Genomic DNA, 7,482 nt, shown 5'->3' on the forward strand with positions numbered 1-7,482 from the left:
TAGATAAGTCCGTAAACATGTTAAATCTGATATGAGAGAGGTGGTGTTAAATACTTCACCTCTCTGCAAAGCCTATGAATTTGGAATCAACTTCTGGAAATCTATATTTTTTATTATTATACTGTATTTTGTTATTTTATTGTTACTATTTAACATTAACCTTTCTTCTTTTACCTTAATCCTCGACCTAACTAGGAGGGGACAGATGACACTCTTTATCAGTATTGCAATAATGTGAACACACTTCAGGTCTCTCTCCCTGCACCCGTCACTCTTGATCAATACCGTGAACACACAGCCCTCACTCCCTACACCCATTCCAGCGTCTACTCAGGTTAAAATAGTAGCGTGGATATATTCAACATAATATCCATATATCTGTTTGTATAATCAGGCAATTAACGGATGCTTTAACTCCGGGCGAGAATGGGCTTTATGGGTAATGAAATATAACGACGCACACCACACAATGCCTGTGAAGGGAACAAGGAGTTATGGTTAATGATTATTGTACGCGCCTGGCCACGGTCGTCCAGAGTCCAGCGGGCGTAATTAATAGCTGAGGTGTGCCGGTGATTTGTGTAATTTAATGATCAGGTTAAATGGCCAGTTCGATTGGGCCGTAAGGTTATAGATATGAGACTATCTCGTAGGTTAGGCTTTCACTTCAGTGCAACGCTATTTAGTTTTCGATGTATCTCTCTTATAATAATTCCTTCTTGTACTCGAGAATGGTGTGCTACAAGGGATCATATACAGGCTTCGCCAATCAAGGGCAGATATATAGGATCCCTGAAACAACGGCACAGATGCCAGTTCCGCGAAATAAGGGCATAGCAACTAGCTGCGTGAAACAAGGACACAAAGACAAACTGAATGCTTGTTAAGGTTGTCTTTCTTGTTTCTGACTTTACACAGAGAATCTATGCAGTTAATGCTCTTAAAATGATATTTATTATTAAAGTTTGAATTATACATGGTGTCAAATGTAAACATAGATTTAAAAATACTCATTTATACAAGCACTCTTAGAGTCGTTGTCCAAAGGGCCCCCGTTCGATTTCCAGCCCAAGCAGAAACAAACGGATACAGTTTATTTCACCTGTTGCCTCTGTTCACCTATTATTAAATAGGTACCTGGGAGTTAGACAGCTGCTACGGGTTGCATCCTGCGAACATGTGTGTGTGTATTCCTATTTGTACTCACCTATTTGTGCCTGCAGGATCGAGCGTTAGCTCTTGGATCGCGCCTTTCTAGCCTTCGGTTGTTTAAAGCAATGACTCCTGTCCCACTTCTCTATCATACCTAGTTTTATGCTCCTACAGTTCATTCCATGTTCCCACTACTCTCACGGTAAAAGAAAACTTTCTAACATCTCTATTACTCATCTGAATTTCCAGCTTCCACCCATGTCCCCGTGTTCTGTAAGTATTCCGTGTGAACATTTTGTCTGTTTCCACTCTGTCAATCCCCCAAAGTATTTTGTATGCTGCTATCATATCTCCCCGCTCCCTCCTTTTTTTCTAACGTCGTCTGGTTCGTAGATAAATCAACTTATCATCCAACACCAACAAATGAAACATAAGAATCAGCATTGACAAAAGTAAAGCAAACTGACAAACAATAAAACAAAGCATTAGATAACCAAAAGTAACCTAGTAATTATAAACTTGTCATTACGAACGTATTCTAGGTTTAAGACAAAATAACAAGTGATATATAAAAAAAATACTAATAATTATTTAAATTATGGTACTAATAATTAAAGTTGTTGATTATATTAATATAAATGATAATATTATAAATACCACATATTATAATAATAAAAGTACTGAAATAATAATAATAATTGGTAAGAATGATAACAAAAATCTAAGTTCGTGTATGGTCAAGACGTATACAACCTGAGAGAAGTTTACCAGCAGTCATCAGAAAGACAAACCCCTTCAAGTAAACTGCACCTACTATCAAGAAGTCTACCATAAATCATACAAATAATACTTCCTCTGGGCAATAATTTGCAACACTATTTGCTGTCTATGCAATATATATTCCGTCGTTACTAGGTCTTGGTAGAACAAGAACACGTTATTCTAAACATCTGTCCCTAGACCCATCGCCTGACTGGTATTGTTTACTCTAGACCCACGCCTGTAACTGTTACTCTTGACCCCTCGCCTGGTAATGTTACTCTAGATTAACGCCTGGCACTGTTATTCCAGCCTTATATTAGGTAGCGTCACATCCCATAAGTGAATAAACCTCGGTAACAGCTCAGGCAGCATTCACAATAGGAAGAAATCCCAATGGGCTGTTCATCCTGTCACTTGTACCCAGACGCAGGTGGAACCTAATTGTCTCGCAGACCAAGCAGATTAACATGTACCAACCCTTAAACTTACGCTATATTGCAGGTTCAAAGTTTCTGTATTTGGCGAAATGTTTTCCAAACTCAATGTGACATTTGAAGCCCTATGTATATTTCTGTCATAATTCTGACCACAACGAGAATCAAAAGTATTCTATTCACCAGATCTTTAACGAGTAGAACTCTGTAAATGACACCGGCTATATGTCGCACGAAGCCTAGCCCTCTGACAGTGGAATAGGAAAAGGGAAACGATCTCAGGGTGAGGTCGACACAGAGGCGAGAATTACAAAGACAATCTCGGAGCACAATCATTTGTCGGAGGCTAGCGGCTTGAAATTAATTGCCCGCATAAACCCTGGTCGCAGCCACTCAGATCGACCTGCCAGTGGGACCCTTGTGATGCAAGTATGGTGTGAGACAGCAGCAGGCAAATGACAACCTTTGTATAAGTCTGACTCCCTGTCATTAATATATATTCCAATTGTGTTGGGAACTATATATAGGAAGGTCTTAAATCAGTGATGTAGAGAGATTTTGAGGAACAACTAATACAAAATTAAGCTTATAAAAAGATGATATAATAATTTATTTAAATACATTCCTATATAAAAATGATGAATAGAAATTAATATTTCTATCACCATTAATAAACTTTATTCGTAGGAACTTAAATAAATAATTATAATAATGGCTGCACTGAACAGGCGTAGAGCAGTCAAAATCAAACTTACATTTTTGGTACAATGTGAATAACATTTAGTTGATGAAGATGATTCTGATTTTGCAGTGTGGATGTAAAGTGCTTAGTTGCTTCCTGATGATTTGACACGCATCAACTCTGAAATGGATATACCAACACAGAAGCACACAGTCGAAAGCAACTAATTCTCGTTAGTTTACTGAAGTATATATATATATATATATATATATATATATATATATATATATATATATATATATATATATATATATATATATGTATGTATATATATATATATATATATATATATATATATATATATATGTATATATATATATATATATATATATATATATATATATATATATATATATATATATATATATAATTGGCAATTAAGTGATAATAGCATATTTCATTGTACCTTAGTTCATAATGTTAGCACGAGCTCTTGATTATTAGAATGCCTGAATACATTTTTCAACAATTGTCTAAGAATATCACACCAAGCAAGAGGTGCAAAGTGTGGTAGCATGTTCCCATCGCATGAACTGGGCAGTTTCTAGGCAAATTTACACCATTTTGTGTTTGTTTTGGCAACAGGTTGGCAACCAGAGCTCTCTGAATGTCGTCTCTCGTTGTCCCCCCTGCCTCTGTCTATATGTCTGTCTATCGCTGTGTCTGTCTCTTTGTGGCCTCCAACCTCGAACAAACATTCTAGTTTATATATATATATATATATCCTAGAAGGGCTTGTCGGCCGTGCCCTGGGTAGTCTATCTCTCCCCACTCACCATTCCACCCCTCTTCTCTTTCTATCCTATCCACTCTCCCTCTAACCCTTCCCTCTATTCCCTCGCATCCCCCCATTCCTCCTTCCTCCTCCTATTCCCCATCTTCCAACCCTTTCTCCTTTCCCCCCCTTTCACTTCATCTGGCCTCCAACCTGTGCCTCTTATCCCTCCAGCCTTCCCCTTCTCCCATAAAATGTATTATTATTATTAAGCACTGAAACCACTCTATGGGTCTCTCAGAAAACCTTTACGAAGCATTTAAATTTTGGGGGGAAAACACCAGATATTTCTTACCTGACTTCCTGAAAATCGCACGAGTCTCTCCATAAATATATACATTTCTTAAATTATTAAACTTAGGCCAACCTCGAACACTATGTCGTCCATACCCTAGACCATTCCCCCCAGCAAAGTTGGGGGAGTCTAGCCCAAGCATCTGTCCTTCATCCTTGGACCAGACAGATAAACAGACAAAACAAACAAATAGACATTCATTCGTTGTTGCTGTTTTAGATTTAGCTACTCAGAACGAAATGTCCATGTAGCACGGGCTATGGTGAGCCCGTAAGACATTATTTCTTATAGACTTATAGATATACACAAATTGAGGTACCCGGTGGTACCTGAATCTATCTCTCACCTCATTCCCCGTTCTGCCCCCCAATTGTTTTCCCTAGTCATCACATTCCCGATCTTCCCTCCCTACTGTCCTCCCTTGTAAAAACAGAACAATATTAATATTAACAATACAGGTAAATAAAATATTAATTCGAATATGAGAGCAATCTGTTAGGAGTAAGTTGTGGATAAATGTTTCTTAAAAACAGTAATTTGTTTGTAATAGATGGGCATTAAAACGTTACTACCTCTGCTGCCTTAGTCACACCCTCACATCCTCAACGGTCTCGGTAAATAATTATGCAGGTACGAGGGTTCCACACCGGAAGAGGTACGTGTATCAAGTTTCATGGTGACACAAATTAACACTCACGCCCTCAATTCATAATGACGCTTATGTGTGTGTTATAAAGTGGAAATACCTCCCACATCCTCTTACATGACGTCAACAGCTCGCTGTACGCACCAGCAAGGAAAAAATTAATTCAACGTTGGATGCCAAGTTTATTTCTCCACATTTTATATAACTATATTAATATAATAAAACCAAGCACTTAAAACAAGATAAAGTCATATTTTACACAATTAAAATAATGGTTAAGGTTATATTACCAAAATACAAAATTCAGATGCATAACTAATACAACCTAAGGCTAGGCTAACAGGTATCCACTAATGCTGGAAAAATATTATGCACTCAACGGAAACCAGTTTCCTGGCAGAATGGGGATCGTTCTTATCTTCCGCGCTGATCATAACCAGGGCAGGAAGGAGACCGGTTCCGCACGAGTCATCATCAACGTTCACTAATTAACTGAAAATGGAAAATAATGGTAATAGGGGTACAAAGTGGCCATATTTTGTAGCCTAGCATAGATAATGTAGGTCCCGTCGCCAGCTCCACCACTATATGTATGTAATTTAGCATGGTACGCTCGATCAGTCTTACAGCTGTCTTGAGGAAAGCGTCTCAGGTGAATCCAACTTTTTCACTGTTGCTTCCAACAGTGAACAAGATGTGAACGCACTTGGGTAGATAATCTTGTTCATCTAGTTAATTTGGCATGAAACTATTCAAAAATACATTGAGCACTCCACCCACCTAGTGTCCAAGCGTGTCCAGTAGTTAAATCAACCCAAAAACAACTGTTCAAAAACACAGTATCCCACAAGTCTGAGGCAGGTAAATATTCCTTCCTCGAGCGTTTTGTTTTGGTAAGGCTGGTGGAGCGTGAGCTGTGGTAAATCTCAAGGCTCCAAGCTAGTTTACAGTTCAAGTCACTGTTGGTGGCTTCCTGTCAGGAATTCGTGAATCTTTGTCCTTCTGTTCTATTATGATCCTAGTATAAAAACCACGTCCTTGATGTGTTATGGCTCAGGACTGATACAATTTTCTTGATGTGTTTTGGTTCAAAAATAGCACTGGAGGTCAGTTTCGGTAAAATTTGAGAAATCTTTCTTTTTCATTATGGCTATATATTTATATAAAATTACTACATTTCCAACTTCAATTATATGCAATCGCCTTCAGTTTTGCTTATCAATAATACTAAAGGAAAATATTTTAGATATCTATTTTATTTTTTGAACTGGAAATCAATTTGGATATAATTTAAGAAATCTTCGTTTTATAACATAAAAATGTTCCCTTAGAAAATTATATTTCCAACTTCATTTATGTGCATTCACGTTCAGTTTCAGTTAAGCAAAATAAAAGTATAAATCCATCTTATTAAACTGGGTAAATTTCCCCAAACTGGGAATTTGGGTAAAATTTCAGTAATAAGGTATGCGAACTTTTTTTTGCAGGGATATTCCGGTGCTGCCCCTAGGAATATACCCGCAACAAAGAAAAATCGCCACAGATGGGTATATATCGCTCAGAGTATATACACATATACACTCTGAGAGTTTACTTTTGTCCTGGACTACATTCAGGACTAAATTATACTTGATGGTTGGTCAGTAAGCTGTTGTGGTGGCCTTAATAAGCCTCCAGAGGCATATAGGCCTAAATACCAACACTAACAACCGCAGTGAATCCCCTCTCAGGGCCTGGAATGGCAGCTTCCAGCTCCTTATGAGAGTCAGCTCACTGTAGATGAAAGTCTGATCACTTATTAGTGTAAATATGAAGACTGAAGGAGACCGCCCACAGAGACCGGGGTTCCCTCTCCCCTTCAAATAGAGGGGAGACTGAAGAATAACGAGAAGGTCCACGAGGCCTGGATTACCAAGGAATTTCTTTATTTACACTGTATCATTATCTATGAGTTGAGTTAGTGAGAGTGTATACACACGCTTCGGGCGGGACTGAAATGGTTGGGCGCATTTCCTATCACCTAATACACCTGTTCACCTAGTAGTAAATAAGTAAATGTTGTGAGGATACAACCTTACAAGCTAATTCCTGGGCCTAGGAGTTAGCTAGTTGTGAGGTTGCATCCTGGGGAGGGTCAATAATTTAACCCTTACTGGGGGGGGGGGAGGGGATCTCGATATAAGCCTAAAATGTATATAAACACTGGTTGCCCATAACAATGAATTATTAAAATTATTTACTAAAATTGGAACGAAACTGAGAAGATTAGCCTGGCCCCTTCTCAAGGATGACGAACAAAATCATGAAGCGTTCCACCCTTTTGACAGGTCCTCGCAGCTGAGTGGACAGCGCTCTGGGTTCGTAGTCCAAAGGGGCCGGGGTTCGATTTCCGATCGAGGCAGAAACAAATGGGCAGATTCTTTCACTTGATGCATTGGTTCATCTAACAGTAAATTGGTACCATGGAGTTAAACAGCTGGTACGGGCTGCATTCTGAGGATGAGTGTGTAGAGAAGTGGGGAAGGGGGGTGGAGGAGAATATGTAGTATATATGATAGATGAAAAATAGGTCAGGAGTCAGAACATTGGACAAACGACGGTTAGAAAGGTGGGGCCCAAGAGCTAGCAGCGCGTTCCTGCAGGCACAAATAGTAAATATGCATTAATATATATATA

General features: G+C 38.6%; 1 pseudogene; it reads left to right on the forward strand.

The window, feature by feature from the left end:
* Positions 1-7,027: 7,027 nt before the first annotated feature.
* On the forward strand, positions 7,028-7,128 carry LOC123769564 (U6 spliceosomal RNA; annotated as a pseudogene).
* Positions 7,129-7,482: the final 354 nt, after the last annotated feature.

The sequence above is a fragment of the Procambarus clarkii genome, chromosome 86 (assembly GCF_040958095.1).
Source record: "Procambarus clarkii isolate CNS0578487 chromosome 86, FALCON_Pclarkii_2.0, whole genome shotgun sequence".
NCBI lineage: Eukaryota > Metazoa > Arthropoda > Malacostraca > Decapoda > Cambaridae > Procambarus > Procambarus clarkii.